The sequence below is a fragment of the Lissotriton helveticus genome, chromosome 4_1 (genome assembly GCF_964261635.1).
Source record: "Lissotriton helveticus chromosome 4_1, aLisHel1.1, whole genome shotgun sequence".
Classification (NCBI taxonomy): Eukaryota; Metazoa; Chordata; class Amphibia; order Caudata; family Salamandridae; genus Lissotriton; species Lissotriton helveticus.
In genome coordinates, this window is record NC_136063.1 from 723,282,907 (window position 1) to 723,303,770 (window position 20,864).

Here is a 20,864-nt window from a genome sequence, read left to right on the forward strand (position 1 = left end):
TCTATGTCCCAGCTGGGAGATAACACGCCTGTGCGACCTGCGCCTACCATGCTTCAGCTGGCGGGTGCATGATTTACAGGGCCGGACTGGCCGTAGTGGGCACCGGGCAAACCCCGGTGGGCCGCACGGACGGGGGCCGGTTTTGGGCCCCTGGGGGCCGTTTATGATACAGGGCCGTTTTTGCAGCATACCTGCAAAATCGTCCCTGTAACAAAATCGGCCGAAAACCGGCCCCGGCAAAGAGCTCAGCGGCACCCCCAGCCCCCCCACAGGGAGGGGGGGGGGCAGGCCGAGCACTTTTGGTTCCCATTCCGGCCATGATGATTTATAGGCCTCCGGGCAACTCCCCAATCCCTCCTTGATCGCGATCTCTGAAATAAACTTCCTCTTCTGCAGCCGGAGTCTGTGGTGTCCAGTGCCTACCTCTGCGGGCATGGGGGTCTCCGCTCCTGTTGTGCTGGCCGATTCATTCTTTGGCCTCAGGCAAGTGGTACAAGCCTCCACACCTGTTGCTAGTAAGCGGGCGGCGGCATGGTATCTGCGTGCGCTGTTCCGACCTCACACTATCTTTTCCGTGTTCTGTCTCAGATGGGATCCCTTTTGGCCGGCAGAGTGTAGCTCACTCTATCTACCATCTTTTTGCGGCTGGTGCTCTCACTTAGATGGATGGCGTCAAATTAATCAGAGCTAAAAGCTGGTGACTAGCGCAGCTTCTTTATTGTGAGGCTATCTTCGCTGGCTGCTAGCCCCCATGTTGGATCAAATTAACATCAAGTTGTCCCAGCATCCAAGGTAAGTGACTCCAGCACCGATTATGCTGATTGAGCAACTACAGACCTGGGCATCTGACATATGGAGCAGTCTGGAGGTGGGTGTGCCAGTGGGTTAAGCCAGGGCCCAGGTGCCGGTGCTCAGGTGTCTGTAGGTGTTTGTGGAGGGACTAGGGAGCTGAGATTTGCAGTTGGGGTAAGCGTGATGCTGAAACGCCGGAACCGGTCCTAGGATGCTTGTTTCCAGTCCAGGGAGGACCTGGCCTGGCAGTTCAGGCTGGTCTGTTCCCATTGGGTGCAGGGTCAAGACTGATTTACATATGGCTGAATCAAAACTGGAATGGCATGGTGAGCAAAAAAACGATGGATTTAGGCCCAGATTTCTGTACTGAGGTGAATGTATGACATTGTTCTGCATTCTGTCCATAAATTGTTCTTTTTGCGGAAGGCACACGTTGGCTGGTCTTGGCTTTGATCTCTCATGTATGATGGTGAATATTATGACTAACAAGAAGGCAAGATAGTAATATACTGTGCTGAGTTTCTAAGAGACTGACATGAGGTCATTAAAGGCGGAAAGTGCCCCATATTAACTACGCAGAATACATTTTGCCCTCAATTCCACCTCATTTAGGTTGTCAATGATACAATAATCTTTTCCCACTACATAAATAGGAGTATAGTGAATTTTAATACAAAATACAACATTTTACTGAGATGCCTGGTATTAGGAGGAAACTGCAAAACTATTGTGCCTGAAAGAGATAGAAAACATGTGAATACTTAAAAATAAATTGCAGAGAGAAGAAGGAAGTGAGGTTTTATTTGCTGTGAAGGATAGGGGTACTTTCAAAACTGTACAGGGACAGCAAACGGGTGGTATTGACTGCACTACACTTGTTTAACATGCCTGTTTCACCAAAAACTATGTAGATAGGCATTTTAAATTTAGAAGAGACACTCTCAATTTGGAAAGTGGAAATTGAGGATATACCAAAATTACACAATCAAGAAAGTGACCAGCTTTTGAACCTGTCTTTGGACCAATCAAAAATCAGTCCTTGAGCTCACAAGTAATGCTCTCTGCTCTGCTAAATGACGGTGTTCTGGATTTGGAGACCTAAGAACCACAGCTTCCATCATCACCTCAGGTTCCAATTGAGGTTTAAATTTAAGTGCTGGAAGTGTTGGAAGTTCTCTTTGGAACAAACACTGCGGTAAGTAATAAAGAAGTAATGGCAAACAAAGAAAGGATGAATGCCTCCGCCACATCAACCTCTTCAATGTTAGATATTTTACTATTAATCCAGAAAACAATGCTTGGTATAATTGAAACTATGGTCTTTAATAATGATGTAGCAAAATCACAAATCAAGCTGTTAAATATTATTGTGGTAGAATTGAGAGAAATAAATAAGTGAATGACAGTGCAAGTTAGGCCAATAGAGGTACGATTATGTGAAAATGAAGGTTAAGCAAATGGAGAAGGGATTTTGGAGAAAGTAGGGAAGAAATCCGTTTACATCTCTTAGAATCCAGTGATAGTAAAAAGATGAGGCAAATGTGTTTTCTATAGATGTGTAAACTTATGTGCAGTCTTTCAACCAAGCTGGTAACTTCTAAGGGGGAAAGAGATATTCGCCAATGACTCTAAGAATGACATCTTTTTTTACAGTTTTATATTGTGCGAACAAGACCTGAGACATCGGGTATTAGAGCGCTTTACATGAGCACCAGTTTCGTTACAGATGGGCACATTCATTTGTGTTAGGCACGGGGAGATGTTGGGCCAGATGTACGACCATTTGATTTTGCGCCTTGAAATTTGCAACAATTTGCGAGTCGCAAATTGTGAGGCACAAAATCAAATGCACAACAGTGGGTTTAACACTGTTTGCAATTCCCAATGGGGTCGCAAATGAATATTAATGAACCCCTCGCAATTTGATTGCCCGTTGGGAATGACAGTACCTTCTGGGCTCAGCAGGCCACCATCCCTGGGACCACTGCCTGCCCTTAAAAAATAATTTTGCATGCATTTGCAAAGGAGAGGGGTCCCCTGGGGACCCCTTCCCATTTGCAAATGTATTACCACCTAGTTGAAGTAGCTGGTAATTACGAGTGTTTTGAGACCGGTCTCTAAACATTAGTACATGGTTTGAGGCTTGCTATTTGGAATGGAATGCCCCAAAAACTTTTTTGTAAGACGCAATTCATTTGCGACTTGCAAAATTGTGTTTGTACATGGTCCTGAGGGGACTTGCTGCCACAACCATATAGAGGCAGGGTATCACCTTTGCTACTCCCTCGAGGGTGGGCGAGGAGGAGATAAAATAGGTCAAAACGGAACCTTGTCAATAAAAAACTGTCAAATATATTAGAAAGCCCAAGGTGGTATGGTTCCATGGTACCTACGGTTTTAAGGATAACGTATTTGCATACACTGGGCTCCATTACCTCATACTCCTCCCTGTTCACCACCTGGAGTCTGCCCAAAGACTCTTTAGCCCAAAGTAAATCCTTCCTGTTGATTGAATTTGGGTCACTAAAGAGATCTGCCCTTCCAAGGGTCCTGAACCCTTTCCGGATATATTTCAACCAAGGGATGTGGTGGGCATGATCAAGGGCCATACAATCCCTTAAGATGTCTTTCTGTAAGGCGGTCTCCTTGTTCAACCAGACTTTGAGCCAATAGGATAATTGGCGGTACGACAACAGGTCTGACAGGTAAGACATACCCAGTTCTTCGTGTATAGAAACAGTAGAGGTGCCTTTGGATACACATAGGAGTCGTCTCAGGAACCTATTTTTAATTCTTTGTAACTCCTCCTGCAAAGTATACCCCCACATTTTACTGCCATAAGTTACCTGTACAAGACATTTAGCTCTATACATCTCCAAGATTGCACCTATTGGTTTTTTACCCAACCGCGATGCAAAGTTAAAAATTGCTACCTTAGCCCGAAGGAATTCCCCTTTTTTTTGCTTCTCAGAGGGCCCCAGTTTAATTTGGCATCCAGCATGACCACCAGGTAAGAGAAGGCACTGGTCTTAGGGACTGGTGTGGACCCTACCTTAAAATTAAAGGGCTTCCTTGAACATTTCCCCACCTGCATCACATATGACTTAGAGTTGTTAACTAAAATGTTCCAGTCCTCCATAAACTTCACAAGAGTTGAGTAGCGTATGCAGGCCCGTCGCTGTCTGGGCCATAAGGATGGCGTCGTCTGCATACAATAAAACTGGCAGACCACACGGACCCACCTGGGGAAAGTCTAATAAATTAAATAAGAAAGGGGCCAGAATACAGCCCTGTCTCCCCCCTCTCTGAATTGGGAATTGAAGGGTGACCTTACCGTCATTCATGTACCATACCTCTGCTTTGGTGTCTCTATGTAGCTCACTGAGAAAAAGGACAATATCTTTGTCCACACCCATGCCCAATAGGGTCTCCCATAACTTGTTTCTGTTTACACGGTGGAAGGCTGAAGACAAATCCATGAAGGCAAGATATATATACGGTATTGGATGTCAGATAAGATGTTATTGTCGTCTGCCCATGTGGACAGCCAATCCATCAGGATACGTCCCATCACTTTAACAGATTAATCAAATAGGGATATGGGTCTATAACAGAGGGTACGATCCCTATTTTCTTTTTTTTTTTTTTTTCAGAACAAATTTTATTAGTGTTATGGCAGTTGACAGAATACAAAAGAAACACTGCTCCCAAGATTGCAGAAAGACAGTGAGCATAGAAGAGCAACAGCGTTCAAGAAATTCAGTCAACATTATCCAACACCCCCCTCCCCGCATCCCCACCCGGGTCCCACCCCCCTCCCTGCACGGTGTTCATATTGTCCAGAAACAGGAGCCAAAGCAGCATGGTAGCGACAAGTGGACAGTTCACATGAGGGTAGTATAGACGTGATCTGTATCAGAGGCTTGTGGCGCTGGGGGGTCCAGCAATAGGCCCCTATAATCAGCCCATTTCTTCCAAATCCTATAATGTTTCTTGGGGCAGCCTCTGGCCTCAAAGATCGGGCGTTCCAAACCCATGCTAAAGTCCATGCCCCGCTTCCACACCCCCACCAACGGAGCCTTGGGGGCTTTCCAGGCTTGGGCTATATCTCGTTTGGCTATTGTAAGACCCAGAAGGAGCAAGTGTCGTTTATACAGATTACCCCCCACTCTTTCCATAACGTGGAGCAGGCCAAGTTGCGGCGTGCGAGGGAGCTCCCATGCCAACACTTCCTCCAAGCATTCCCATACACCGGTCCAAAACCTCTGCAGCCGTGCACATCCCCATACTGTATGTAAGAAGGAGCCTACCTCACTGCCACACCTCAAACAATCCGGGGAGGCTATCAGCCCCGCCTTCCACAATCGTTCCCTCGTGTAGTATGCCCTGTGCAGGTATTTAAATTGAATAAAGCGCAGGCGCACCGCTATCGCAGCTCCCCTAGGGGCCTCCAGGGCTCCTATTTTCTTTTTTAAAGACCGTAATAACGGTGGATAGGGACCAAGTGCTGGGGAAGTCCTCTCTTATTGCAGCGTTTAAAACAGTGGTAAGGACTGGCAGCCACAACTGCGGGCTAGATTAGTAAAGGTCCTGAGGGATACCATTGGGTCCTGGCGCCGTGTTTCTGGACAACCCTGCTATACCCTTGCTAACTTCGTCTGCTGTAATGACAAAGGCTGACTTCCCTCCACCACCAAATAAACTTGCGTCTGATGGGCTGCTAAATATTTCCTGGAAAGGGCCAACCCATTCCTCTTCTGTAATATGTGTGACCATGGCCTGTGTATCTCCACCTGACAGAAATGGACAGTTAACAATACTCCAAAACTGATTACTATTTTTCAAGGTACATGCCACAGTGAGCTTGATCCATGCTTCATCCTTTAGCTCAGCCTTACACCTTGCTAATTCAGCTTTATATTTCCCTCTTCACTCTTTTACCAGAGCAGAATCCCTTGGTTTAGTGCCTGGAGAACGCCTCAAATTCCTGGCTGCACAGGAACCGGCGTGATCAAACCATCTTGTAGCTCGACCCTTCAAGGACATGGGCGGAGCTTTAAGTAGGTATCCGATTGTAAGTGAAATGGCAGAGAATGCTTCCAGGGCAAACCCTGCCTTTCCACGTCCAGTTGTACGGATATAAATCTACCTCTTACACTTAGCCGAAAGGGAATCATAGAAGGAGTCCGGGGTTATCTGCGCCCACCTCCGCCTTTTGCCCTGATGTTGCCCTTAATTTTCCCCTGGGTACTAACATACAGGATTTCCCAGGTTATGGCCAAGTGGTGGAGATACACAGCGGGGTATTATCACTGTAAATACTCTCTTCGACATCGAAATCCAAAAGGGATTGGAAGAAGGGGCTAGCAACAAAAATGAAGTCTATAAACGTTGAACTCCGTCTCCCATGGGCCACCCTGTTCATGGACATGGTTAGATCAAACTTGTTGACTAGGGCATTAAGACTGTCTCCCTGTAGGGCGTGTTCTACATGCATGATGAAAAAGGGTTCAGGCAGATCAGGTCATTTACCCCTTTTCTAGGTTTGCCCGGCGTTAGCCGCTTCTCACCCAACTCACGATTACCCAAATAAAGAGGCAGGCGCTGGAGACTGGAAGGCAGGAAACAGGAGTTTATTTCCGACGGGACAGAACACGTCAAATCAGACAACAGGGTATCTTCTCGAGGTGCTCTAACAAGTTTCTCTACGGCTCCATCTTTTATACACAGGTTTATGATGTACAAACATTCCTTATTGCAATAAAGACACTTTGAAGTAAAAAAAGGGCATGTTTGGGACCCCAGCTCCAGGCCCATTCCCATACGCTCTGATGTTGTTTTCCCCTCCCAAATGTGACATGTGATTGTAATCTGCAGCCGGACATTCCAACAGGGCACGAGGGCAGGAGGGGGTGGTCAGATCTAAGGTTGGGCAGGCGATGAGATCATGTTTCGCTATGCGGGGCCGGAGGGGTACATCCACGAGACCTAGTTTTATGATGTGGGACTGGGTCGAGAGGCCAGGTGTAGCCGGGGGGGGGGGGCATCAGAAGAGAGGAAGGGTGTTCTTGGGAGGGATGCGGGGGTGTCGGTCAGGTCTAGGGGTGTGAAGGCCTTGATTAATCACCGCTCCTCTGATGTGAGGCGAGGTCCTACTGTAGGAAGCAATAAACTGCATCTGTTGGGCTAGGTGATGGCCTGGGATCAGGCCGGGCAAACGGGCAGGGAGGAAGAGGTTACCAAAAGGGCCCGTTCTATGAGTAGAATGAAAGAGCGAGGGGGCAGGGGTCCAGAGTGGTGACAAGGTCGTGTTTAGCGGTGCGTTTATGGCCCGAACAGGAGAGACCGGGGGCTTTCGGGGCGCGGGGTGCTTGCGGGGCTGGAGAGAGAGAGAGAGAGAGAGAGAGAGAGAGAGAGATGATGGCTATCGGCAATGGGCAGGGAGGTCATGACACAAAGATGGCTACTATCTATGTTCGTGATGGAGCCTAAAAGGGAACAAGATGGCGGGGCCACTGTTTCGTGACTTTCTTTACCTTCAACAGTGGCGAGGGTGAACACAAATGAACGCCGCTTATGTACGTATACATTTTGTCATTTTCCACAGTCGCCGCTTTTTACATAAGATAGATCATTTCCGTGTTTATCATACATATAGTCTGTTTAGTCAATGAAATAGCGTTTGTCAATATTGGTAGACTTACATATAACCGTGTGTAGTTGATGCAACATACGAGGTGGAATACATATAAATTTACATTTGTCGTACTTAAAAGTGACCGATGAAACATTTTACAGGCAAAAGTGGTTGAGGGAGGAATTTAGTCCAATACAAGCAAGTAGTCAAGGGATGTAGAAAGTTCCAAAAAAAGGTGGGGTCTTCGCTACAGTGTCTTTTTAGTAGCGAGTCATCACTGGTAGGTTCTGGTAGTTCGTTTTCTTCCGTTGGCGCTGTTGAGCACCGGCGGTGGAGCTATAGGTCCAGCTCGGGTCCTTCTTTACACGTCGCAGGGTGTGATCTGTCCTTTGCCGTTAGGCCACAGTCCTGTTTCCTAGCTAATCTCTCCGAAGGGTGCCTTATGCTGGGCACCTGCATTTCTGTCTCGGAGTCAAAATCCACGTGGAAAGGATTGAAGGGGTTTTGTCGGATAATCGGGGGAGGAGAGGGCGGAGTGGGACTGGATCTTTGAGACGGACCAGGGGAGCAAAAGGGTGATGCGCAGGCAGGTCCATCAATCGGGCTCAAAGGGGCGGGGACTTCTGGCACGCGTGGGTCAACAAGTAGAGGGCTTCAAGGCAGCCCCCCATTCCTTCGTTTTCTGCGTTTGAGAGTGGTGCATCGTCCCGCATCCCGTTGCTCTGCGGCTCCATCTTAGGTCGAGGTCACACGCGCCTCACGATCTGTGGCCAGGCTGTGCGTCACGTCCAGCCCCTCTCCTCCGGTGGCTGTGTATCCTTGAATGGGTACAAAACAGGTTTTAGCGGACTGGCAAGAGAAGGCATTTATACATTTCAATTCCGTCCCAGATCTAGGTAGCTGGGGGTACGTTTCATCGGTCACGGTCAGAAGTTATCACTGTGGAGTATGTATACAGGCGTGTCTACTGAGTTTGAACTAGGTCTATTTGGCGTTCATTCATGTCGCATGTGGCTTTCTGACCCTAGCCCTGGCAGTCTTTTATCATCATGAGAGAGGGGTAGAGGCTAAACACTCTTTTCTCGGGGAGCAACAGTTAAGCAGGGTCATCAGTTATACCTCGAGTTTACGGAGCTGGGGTCAAGCGGGAGGAACGGGGACGTTTTGGACATCTAAACTTGGGTGCGGAGGGGTGGGGCAATCTGGGCCTAGGAGATTGTGTTTCTAACGAGCTGAGAGCAGAAGGCCACTGACGTATAGTCCTCCTATAAAAAGGGCCAGATTAGGGGGACATCAGTCGTCTTACCTGTCCTTTCCTTTTTAGCCAATTCGAGTTCTGTCATTTTTACAGAAAAGGAGAGGTAGTAACATGGCAAATTACAATTGTTTTAGTTTCTGGCAATTTTGTCGATCACCTTTGTGTTCGAAAAACCAATTAGGCTCGTGCCGGCGGGGCACAACATTACCACACAGAGGAAGAGGGAGCAGGGGTCGTTCGCATTTTAAATGAACTATTCGGTACACGTACAACATGGAGGGAAAGGACGAGAGAGAGAAACGTGTACAATAATAGGCCATTTTGGTGAGCACAAAACACAAAACAGTAGGGGTCATATTATATAGAAACACAGACTGAGGGACAACGTAAATCCATATACTACATACACATGAATTCAGGCGAGGGGGGGGGGTACATGCATTTACATACAGAATTCAAGACAAAACATAGAACAGTACTTGGCCAAAGATATTTCCTCCTGCATGCTGCACATCCTTAGTTTCCTATTTAATTCGCCTGGCTGCCTTTTGCTGTTCGTCTCTGTTGCAAATACTTATACTTTCGTCAATTGTTCGGGAACTATCCTGGTCGGGCTAGTACTTACGGTGGGATCTTTGAATCCTTTTTTAGCGGACGGGTATCCAGGCCAAGGCAACGGAGGGTGTTAGTTGGGGGAACAATGGGCAACTTCGAGTTTCATGGCGTAAGAATCTACTCGTAGGTGCACATCATTCTTGGTTGCATTATTAGAGAGATGGTCGTTTCTAAGTAAGGGTGCGTTATATCTATGTCTGTTCATCGTGTATAGGTGCTATGTTCAGACCCCCTTTTTCCCCATTCCATCGGCCGTCCAATCATCACTCAAGTCGTACAAAAACATCTCTCTTATCAGGTCAACGCGTGCAACGTATATCCAGTCGAGTTACACACATTCGGTCATACACACATGCATTCATATCACCCAAATCCGCGTTGCTTAGGTCTTCTCCACACTTTAGTCGATGTTCTGATGCGACCTGCAGAAAGAAGGGGAAGAAGAAGGGGTGGGGGCAGCGTTTAAAGACACATTCGCGCGCATAAACCCAAAAGGCTTTTTACTTACTACGTATTTCGACCTATCTCCGCGGGGTGCAGTCCCTTCCATCTCGGCGTTTTAAGCCCCGAGGGACTGGCGGTGCGGGAGGCATAATCATTTATGGACTGCACATTGCATAGATCGCCCACGTGTGGTATTGCGGATCTTGTGTGGGGGGGGGGGTCGAAACAAAAGGGCAATCAGGGCAAAGTGGGTGAACTCGTGTTCTTCTTCGATGAGTCGGGGTGGTCTACAGTGGTACCGGGTCTGGTTTAGGAGCATCTGAAACATTTTCCCTGAGATATGTGGCATACAAAGTAAAACAGAACATCGGGACCTTTATCGATTGCCTTAGGTTGCACAAAAGTAAAAAAACACACGCAACAACTTGGATCGTTCACATTTTCAATATTTCTAGGTACTTTGCTTTTTAACCTTTCAGTAATCGACTTGCTTTATTTCGCCTATATTTTACGTAGATCGGCATCATGGGCTATGTATTCAAAACTTACCAATCCAAAAGCTACGACTGTATTTGTTGTCACAAAATCTTTATTTAAAAATGTTGACGTACAAATGCAGGCCTACAACCACGTGGGCCAGCCACGGGGCAGACTGGAACTGTACATGAGGGCATATTTATCTGCGGAAAACATAACTGAGTCGGTGGTTGTTTTATTTCATCAAGGTATGATAAGTGCAATAAAATCATATCGAAAATTCATTGTGGGTAAGTACCATCAGTGTCAAAAAGATTCGAACTTTCAATAATACTGTAATCAATGATGCGTCAGAACCTAATATCAAATTCATTGTTCGAATGTTCGAGCAATACTCATCCCCTCCCGCCACGTGCTTCAAAACTGCATACATATCTCACGATATCAAGTCTGAGCATCCGGAACACAACGGGGAATTGCGAGTTTCGTTTGTACCGGCGCCATTTTGGGTGGGGTCAGGCGGGTCCAAGTATAGTCAAACTGTCTCTACCAACTCGTGGTTGGACCAGAACTTCTTTTCGGCAGTCCAGAAGTTTCGTTAAGGGGCAACAGGGACCGGTGACATGAACCATCAATCAAAGAAAAGGGAGGGGCAACAATCTTTCCTACCGGGTCGTACTGATGTTCCACCGGAACTGATCAAATCGGTAGTCTGCAGTATCTTGGGTCATTCAAAACTGAGGCTGGCGCCAGCATGAGGGCGCCGACGTCTCGTGGTTACGTCTTGGTCGTTCTGCGGGTGATCATGGCAGTCGCTTCCCATCGGTGGCGGTTGGGGGGCCCGCGGAGGTCGAGGGCCCTCCGCAACTCTCGTAGAATCTTTAAAGCTGAGGAGAACGTTTCTGAACAGAGGACTCGTTTTTCTAGTTGGCCAGCGACCAGGCCATCCTTGCACGCCAGGTTCGTTCCTGCAAGGTCGACCGCCATTTTTAGGAGTTCTGCAGCTACCGGCAGTCACTGGGTCAAATGAGCAGACGGACTCCAGCCTGTTGGGTGAGGCGTCGTAGCACCGCCACAGTGGACGAGACCCTGCTGGGTGTGTGGAGCGTCCCTATACTGCAAGAGTGGACGAACCCTTTGCCGGGTGTGTGGAGCGACACTGCACTGCAAGAGTGGACAAACCCTTTGCCGGGTGTGTGGAGCGTTGGGGGTGCAGCTGAGGGGCCTCCACCTGGGGAGGCGGGAGAGGCTCGTCCGCGCCGCCTCTCCCTCCCAGTGCACCCCACGGCGTCTCGCTGACATTTGTTATGGCCGGACCAGGCGATGAAGAAGAGGGGGGGGTCGGAGGCATATGCAAGACATCCCCCCCCCGTGGCCTGCAAGGCGCCGGGAGAAGAAGGGAATGGGAGGACGAGTTCATTCCGGGCCGGGCCATTCACCCCACGACTTCTCCGGCCGAGGGGCGGCCAGCCGCTTCTCCACCCCAGGCCACAGGAGCGGGTCCCTTGGTTCATCCTGGGGACAGGCCTTGGCCCGTGGTGTCGCCTCTGGACTATTCGCGTAATGGTTCTCCACCCCAGGCCGCCGCCGACGGCTTTTGTAGACTTTCTGACGCCCAAAAACCTACTAGAAAGTAGCCCAAAGTAGCCCGACATTGCTACTTTGGGGAAGGAGGGACGGGAACGGCGTCATGCAGACGGCGAAATGCATTGTGGGTTTGTTGTTGCAGCCGTTTGCCGTGTAAATAGTTGTTTAATATATTTTTGTTCAAATAAAAACGTTTTAACCTGTTACTTTGCTATAGTGTTGTATATTTCTAATATTTGCCTAGGGTTTGTCGTTAATTGGGCGGGGTGGTCGGTGGAGCCGAGCTGTCTCGCAGTCATCATGGCGTTGAGTTCGGCTTTCCTCACTAGTTTCATACTTCCTGAGGGGTTGTTCCTAATGTTTCCATTTCAGTAAGGTTGAAAAGAGATCTCATCAGTGGACTACTGACTTTACTCGATTCCTTTTGTTTTTCCTAATGATTCTTATGTTCTTTTATTTGCAAGCACGATACCGCGGCTAATCCGCATTTTCTTTATATATGTCCTTTTTATTAGGGGTGTCCTCCGGTGGAGCCAGATGGTCTACCTTTAATAAATGGTCCGGGCTGAACCAACTACTGAGCAATGGGGGGGAGATAGGCATGACGGGTTACAACGGGGACAAAAGTCAGCACTACCTATCCTTCACTACTTTGCGGAGACTAGGTAGAATATTTCTATTCTACAGTATTCGCAAATAGGGAATACCCAAAGAGAGAACCAATTCCAAACAGTCAAGTTCGGACAAACAATCAATCCATCAAATGAGGAATACAATAGGCGCGACGGGTTACAACGGGGGCAAAAGCCTGCGCTACCTACCCTTCACTATCTGCAAAGAGAGAGATCTTCCTGTTCCTCTCTGTTTGCAGGCAGAGAAGATCCTTTCCGAGAACCAATTCCGAACGATCAATGTTCGGTCAAACAATCAATCAGTGGGGGATAAAAATAGGCACAACGGATTACAACGGGGGCAAAAGCCTGCGTTACCTATCCTTCACTATCTGCAAAGACTAAACAGAGTATGGCGGCTCTGTGCTTGTTTGCAAATAGAGAATGATCCAAAGAGAACCAATTCCAAAACAATAAATGCTTGGATAACAATCAATCAAATGGAGAGAGAAGTAGGCGCGACGGGTTACAACGGGGGCAAAAGCCTGCGCTACCCACCCTTCACTATCTGCAAAGGGAGAATACTCCTATCCTTCCCCGTTTGTAGACAGAGAATCTCTCAGGACAAAACAATCAAAATGCGTAATACTAGTATTTTCCAATGACAATCAAACAATCAATTCGCAATTTGTCGTGTTTCCACGACCTTACCCGGACCGTATGGACGGTTTCTCGTCTTCCGTTTCCAGCGCCCGATCGTCCTCTATTCTCCGTAATTGCTGTGGTACTCCTGATGGTTCCCAGTCAGGACCGTAGATCACTCGAGAGAGGTCTGCTCGGAACCAGTGAAGTTCGGATGATCGGCTGCCAGACAAGGGTATATCGGGCAGGAGCTCTTCCCGATCGTTGCAGTCGTTCACTCTGTCGTTGGGACCTCTCTCACTGGATCCACGTGTCGCTGATGGGCCCCACGTTTGGGACGCCAATTGATGAAAAAGGGTTCAGGCAGATCAGGTCGTTTACCCCTTTTCTAGGTTTGCCCGGCGTTAGCCGCTTCTCACCCAACTCACGATTACCCAAATAAAGAGGCAGGCGCTGGAGACTGGAAGGCAGGAAACAGGAGTTTATTTCCGACGGGACAGAACACGTCAAATCAGACAACAGGGTATCTTCTCGAGGTGCTCTAACAAGTTTCTCTACGGCTCCGTCTTTTATACACAGGTTTATGATGTACAAACATTCCTTATTGCAATAAAGACAATTTGAAGTAAAAAAGGGCATGTTTGGGACCCCAGCTCCAGGCCCATTCCCATACTGACCGCTCTGATGTTGTTTTCCCCTCCCAAATGTGACATGTGATTGTAATCTGCAGCCGGACATTCCAACAGGGCACGAGGGCAGGAGGGGGTGGTCAGATCTAAGGTTGGGCAGGCGATGAGATCATGTTTCGCTATGCGGGGCCGGAGGGGTACATCCACGAGACCTAGTTTTATGATGTGGGACTGGGTCGAGAGGCCAGGTGTAGCCGGGCGGGGGGGGGCATCAGAAGAGAGGAAGGGTGTTCCTGGGAGGGATGCGGGGGTGTCGGTCAGGTCTAGGGGTGTGAAGGCCTTGATTAATCACCGCTCCTCTGATGTGAGGCGAGGTCCTACTGTAGGAAGCAATAAACTGCATCTGTTGGGCTAGGTGATGGCCTGGGATCAGGCCGGGCAATCGGGCAGGGAGGAAGAGGTTACCAAAAGGGCCCGTTCTATGAGTAGAATGAAAGAGCGAGGGGGCAGGGGTCCAGAGTGGTGACAAGGTCGTGTTTAGCCGTGCGTTTATGGCCCGAACAGGAGAGACCGGGGGCTGTCGGGCGCGGGGTGCTTGCGGGGCTGGAGAGAGAGAGAGAGAGAGAGAGAGAGATGATGGCTATCGGCAATGGGCAGGGAGGTCATGACACAAAGATGGCTACTATCTATGTTCGTGATGGAGCCTAAAAGGGAACAAGATGGCGGGGCCACTGTTTCGTGACTTTCTTTACCTTCAACAGTGGCGAGGGTGAACACAAATGAACGCCGCTTATGTACATATACATTTTGTCATTTTCCACATGCATACCCGCCAACTGAGGGCATCCTATGCTAGTTATAGTGCCTGCATTTGGGTCCCCACATAGATGGATGTTAAAACCGCCTGCAATCATGGGGTAGCCATTCAGGGAAGCCTTAATAGTAATTTTCCTTAGAAAGGAGCCCATCCTAGCAATATTACAGGCATTTGCAGACGCGGAATTGGCATTGTAAAAGTTCAACAACAACAAGTGAACCAGACCCTGGGAAAGAGATAAAGCCTGCAGACAATCATTATCAGTTAGTAATTCCTTCAAGTGGCACTGTATGTCCAGGGAGACATAAATTAGTAACTCACCTATGGGTCTTCCCGCCCCGTGAAGGAGTGGCGGGAACACAAAAGGTTGTGTATCCCTCGAGAAAGAAACTGTTAATAATAGTCCATGTCTCCTGGAAACAGATCACATTAAAACTTTTTATAAAAATAATCCATCAGGGGTCAGTAATCTTGTTAGCTAGTCCGGCAAAATTCTATTTACAAGCTTTACCGCCCCCAGGACTATAGGGGTAAACCCTATCTTCCTACGGTAGGAGGATGCTATCTCTATGGGATTTTTATGAGTGAGTCAATCACAAGCATCCAATGTTTACAAAAGTGTAAAGGAGTTGTAAAGTGGTATGTCTTGAGTTGCCATCTTGCGGTCCAACTCGGGACGACCAGGATAAACTGGGAGCCTGCAGGTACCTCCCCTGTTGGGCATCATAACACAGGTTAAGGATCTATAAAAATGCCCCAGGGGGAGGGCCACAATGGACAATACAGACCCACCCATGGTGTTCTGTGACATTGAATGTAAAATTCTCAATTACGCAGTCTCCAGACAGATTTTTTGAAGTCCTCCCCATCCAGGATACTCTTTACACCATAATGATGTCTTTCTTCAACCATAGACCCAAAGACATATTACCATCCAAACAGTGCAGTACCTTGTTCATGAGTTGCTCAAATTCTTCCACAGCCCCCAGAGGAAGGACAGGAACATTACCAAGTACTACTACATAGGGAGAGGATTCTGCTAAAAGATGTAACGTTGGTAACCTCTGCCTCTGTCTCTCCCCCAAGGGGTCTGATTCCTGGGGCTCTGGGAGGGCACCCCCACCCGTTGGGGGTTTGGCTTAACCGGAACAGGCTGTGGGACGCTGTGACTTCAATGCCCCAGCTCCGTCCATGAGGACCACCACCCGGGGGTTTGGGTCCACCAGAGGCCAGGGAGGAAGGTTTGCACTGCTTTGCACAGGTGTTAATGAAAACCTATACCCACTTGAACTTTGCTCACTGTGTGTGTGTTACTTGTAAAACAGGGGCCAGTTGGAGCCCCTCAAGAGAATCCATCTTCCCAACAGGCCTATTTTGGCAGATCCTCATGAGCTCCTGCGCTATTGTAACTAGATGTTGGTTGACGGGGTCTAGTTTATGTTCAATATTAATCCTCAAGGTGCCCATCCAGCCATCCATCATGGCATCCATGTCCTTCTTAGACAGTGGTTGCGGATTGCTGGCAGAGTGTCTGGAACCCTCTGCCCTAGGGCGTTTGGCTTTAGCCCCTGTCACCGGACCTTTCCTTCTTACTCCCATACCTGCCCCTGCTTTTGAGCTCCCAAACTTGCCCTTGCACCCCTTACCCTTTGTTGAAATAATCGGTCCTTTGGGCTTGAGTCCGGTGTTAGTGACTATGGCAGCCTCTAGGCCATGGTCTCCCTTGATCCCCAAGGAGAGTGAATTTGCTTGGCTTAATGAGGGTCCATGTTCAAGATGGGTATCCTGGGCAGGATGTGATGCACTACCCCCCACTATACCTGGTAGGCTGGAGACTGGGTGGAGTACAGGCAAGCAGCTCGATTTCCTGCGTGGCTGGGGGACCTGAGGGAACTGACATCAGGCCTTTACGCTTGCACATAACTCCCACACAGGAGTAAGTATTAATTAAACAGGCTGGCCAGCAGTATTGCTAAGGTGACTGAGATACGACCGCTGGCCATGCAGACACGCCTCTCGCTTGTAATTAGGATATTCACAGAGATGCCTCCTACCTTCCCATGATTGTGGTAGGGAGTAGTCAACCACATCCACACGGCTCCTCTTTTCGGCCCTAGTTGTACACAATGTTACCTCAGACTCCTAACAGCAAGTTCCAAAGCCAAGAAAGGTGGCCTTGTCCAGCCTCCTCCGGGCTCCTCCGAGGGCGGACGGGCCTGCCCTTGGCCCAGGCTCTGCCCTGCCGCAGCCCACGCGCATCCCGTGCCACAGAAGACCAACTGCGCTTTTCAGCGCACGCGGCTCAGGAGAATCCGCCTCCTCCCTATCCAGCTCGGATTCTGGGACAGCGAGCCCCCTCTCAGTGGTGTGCAGGTGTCAGCAAAACCAGGCAGGCAGCAATCAGGACGATACAAAAGGGGATGATGGACGGAGCGTTTGAGCAAATCAAACACTCACCCCCAGTCAACTGATCTGGGTTTAATCCATCACCATTCTTTAGCTCACTCGGCCACCCCAGTTCAGACATGGCAATATGCAAATCAGTCTGACCCTGTGCCTCATGGGAACAGTCCAACCCGAACTGCCATGCCATGTCTTCCCTGGACCAGAAACGAGCATCCTGGGACCGGTTTCGGATTCATAATCCTCATCAGCCAGGCTATCTTGAATCCAGTGGCCAAGTGAGCAAGGGACTCACGTCTGAGCATACCCTGCCACACTTAGGGCAAACAAAGCGATACAAAAGGGGATGATGGACGGAGCGTTTGAGCAAATCAAACACTCACCCCCAGTCAACTGATCTGGGTTTAATCCATCACCATTCTTTAGCTCACTCGGCCACCCCAGTTCAGACATGGCAATATGCAAATCAGTCTGACCCTGTGCCTCATGGGAACAGTCCAACCCAAACTGCCATGCCATGTCTTCCCTGGACCGGAAACAAGCATCCTGGGACCGGTTTTGGATTCATAATCCTCATCAGCCAGGCTATCTTGAATCCAGTGGCCAAGTGAGCAAGGGACTCACGTCTGAGCATACCCTGCCACACTTAGGGTGAACAAAGCGATACAAAAGGGGATGATGGACGGAGCGTTTGAGCAAATCAAACACTCACCCCCAGTCAACTGATCTGGGTTTAATCCATCACCATTCTTTAGCTCACTCGGCCACCCCAGTTCAGACATGGCAATATGCAAATCAGTCTGACCCTGTGCCTCATGGGAACAGTCCAACCCGAACTGCCATGCCATGTCTTCCCTGGACCGGAAACAAGCATCCTGGGACCGGTTTCGGATTCATAATCCTCATCAGCCAGGCTATCTTGAATCCAGTGGCCAAGTGAGCAAGGGACTCACGTCTGAGCATACCCTGCCACACTTAGGGCGAACAAAGCGATACAGGATACTTCCTGCACTGCTATAGACCAGCTGCACTTTTCAGCGTGCACTGCTCGGGATACTCCGCCTCCTCCCCCTCCTGCTCGGATTCTGGGACGGCGAGTCCCCTCTCAGTGGCGTGCAAGCGTCAGCAAAACCAGGCAGGCAACAATCAGGATACTTCTCCTGCTGCGGGAGACCAACTGCGCTTTTCAGCGTGCGCAGCTCAGGAAACCCCGCCTCCTCCCCCTCCTGCTCAGATTCTGGGACTCAGCGGCTTGCAGATATCAGCAAAACCAGGTAGGCACAATCAGGAAACTTCCAAGAGAGTAGTCCCCCAAACTCAAGAAACCCTCCAAAAAACCAGCTGGTACAACACAGAATTCAGAATAACTAAACACACATGCAAGAGTCTTGAAAGGAGATGGCACATTACAAAGGAGGCTAGACACTGAGTTACTTTCAAGCCATTCCTCGACCAATTCCACCAACTCCTGAAAAAGACAAAAAGAAATGCCCTTGCCAACCCCATCAAAGTCTGCTCCAACCACAGCTGAGAACTCTTTTATATATTGTCAGAAAGTTTCCAAACCCCTCAGCCAATAAAAACATCATCAATCCCCTCTCAGGAAGTCTGAGATACCCTGGCGAACTTCTTCCATGACAAGATCGCAGCATCTATAAATACTTCAAACTCCAACCCACCACCACTGACATCTCTGACACCTCAGTATCACTAGTCCAAACGCCACCCACCAGGGCACTACCTGGGACCAGCTCACTACTCAAGACGACACCGCCATCATGAACTCCTTCGACTCTGGAGCACATCAGAGTCTTGTTCCCTCCACATCTTCAACCTCAGGAGCAAGTGAATCAGCAATGAGCGCACCACCATCTTTAACACATCCATCTACATGGGCACCTTGCCAGAAGAATGGAAACATGCAGAAGTCAAACCGCTTCTGAAGAACCTATCATCTGACCCTAGGGACATCAAGAACTACCATCCTATCCCTCTACTCCTCCTTCCAGCCAAAGTCCTTGAACATGCAATTAACCACCATCTCATGGAACACATGGAGAAAAACAATTTCATGAACACCTCCTAATCCGGATTCAGAACCAACCAAGGCACCACAGAATAGCACCGTAACTGCCTTGATCACTGCAACTGACAACACCAGAACTTTCCTGGGTCAGGGAGAAGCAGCAACCTTGATCTTCTTCGACCCATCAGCTACGCTTGATACCATATCCCACCACACCCTCATCAAAAGACTCCACCACATTGGAATCCAAGAAAACTCCCATAAATGGATCTCTTCCAACCTCACCAGAAGAACACAGCTAATCCGCCTACTTCCTTTCATCTCAGAAACTAAGAACATCAGGCCCGATTCAAGAAAAAGAATCTGAGATAAAATCCTAACTTTTCGACTTTTGGTAATCACAAAGGGCATTTAGGGGTAGTAAAGTTAGGATTTTGTCTCACTTAACTTTATGTCTTGGTCTTAAGTCAAACTTAAGACTAATGCTTAAGTTTAACTGAGACAAAATCCTAACTTTGCAACTTTCGGTATTCACAAAGGGCATTTAGGAGGAGTAAAGTTACGATTTTGTCTCAGTTAAACTGAAGTTAAACTTAAGACCAAAACGTAAGTTTAACTGAGACAAAATCCTAACGTACAACTCCTTAATGCCATTTGTGAATACCGAAAGTTGTGAAGTTAGGACTTTTCTCAGATTACTTTTGTGAATCGGGCCCATCATCTGTGGTATTTCTCAAGGCTCATCCCTCAGCTCTACTCTGTTCAGCACGTACATGACCCCCTTGGCCAACATCGTTAGAACCCACAGACTAAACATCATATCCTACATGGCCAACGACACCCAGCTCTTCCTCTTGCTATGGCCACTCCGCCACTATGGCCACTCTACCACAATGGCCAACTTCCACAGATGCATGACAAGCATTGCCAACTGGATGAAATACAACTGCCTAGAACTCAACACATGCACAAAACCAAAACAAGACCCTATCAAACAGTAGTTAAAGACTAAAATGGTATACTGTGCTAGTGGTAAGAGAGAGAAAAAAAACACTACAACTGTGCAATATCAGTGAGTCAAAGCAACTAACAATAAAAAGCAAAAAGTCAAAGATACCAATATTTATTTAACACATATATATACAATCAAGATTAAAAAACATTTCATTAAAATACATAATCACAAGAAAAAGGAGTTGTCGACGCTGCATTTCGGTGAATGCATAGTTGTATACCTTCTTCAGGACAGTATCTAAAAACATTTTAAATGGTACTGGAATTCAGTATTGCTAAACCTTCGGGCAATTCAAATTTGTAGAGTTGAGGGATTGAGAATGATGACCTCATCTAAAACCTTATAACTAAAGGTCTTAGCGGCTTAGGTATGTACATTGGTGCCACTGTTCTTTTGTCCTGCACTGGTTATGTCCAAGTGCAGTGATAAAGAAAAATGGACATGCAACAGACCAAATGATGCGTCGTAGATGGAGTCTCAAAGCGGGCTGCTGTGACGAATTTGTAATCAATATGGCAAACGATTTGTTTTGATCCTTATGGCGCTAATACAGCCGTGGGAAAAGCACACCTTGTAAACATAGTACGGCCTCCTTGCAACCAATGTACAGCTTCCAGGTCAGGATAGTTTTCTTTAAAACTCAACACAGACAAAAAGGAAGTACTGATCTTCGGGAACAACACCTCGTCATGGAATGACTCCTGGTGGCCTTCCAAAGCTCTACCCTCACCTACTCCAAAAAGACCATGCCTGCAAAATAGGCATCATCCTGAACAGTAAGCCCACCATGAAAATCAAGATCAACACAGTCTCACCACCTGCTTCCTCATCCTTTGCATGCTCTGTAAAATCTTCAAATGGCTCAATGTCGAAACTAGCAGACCCGACACTCAAGCCCTAATCACCAGCTG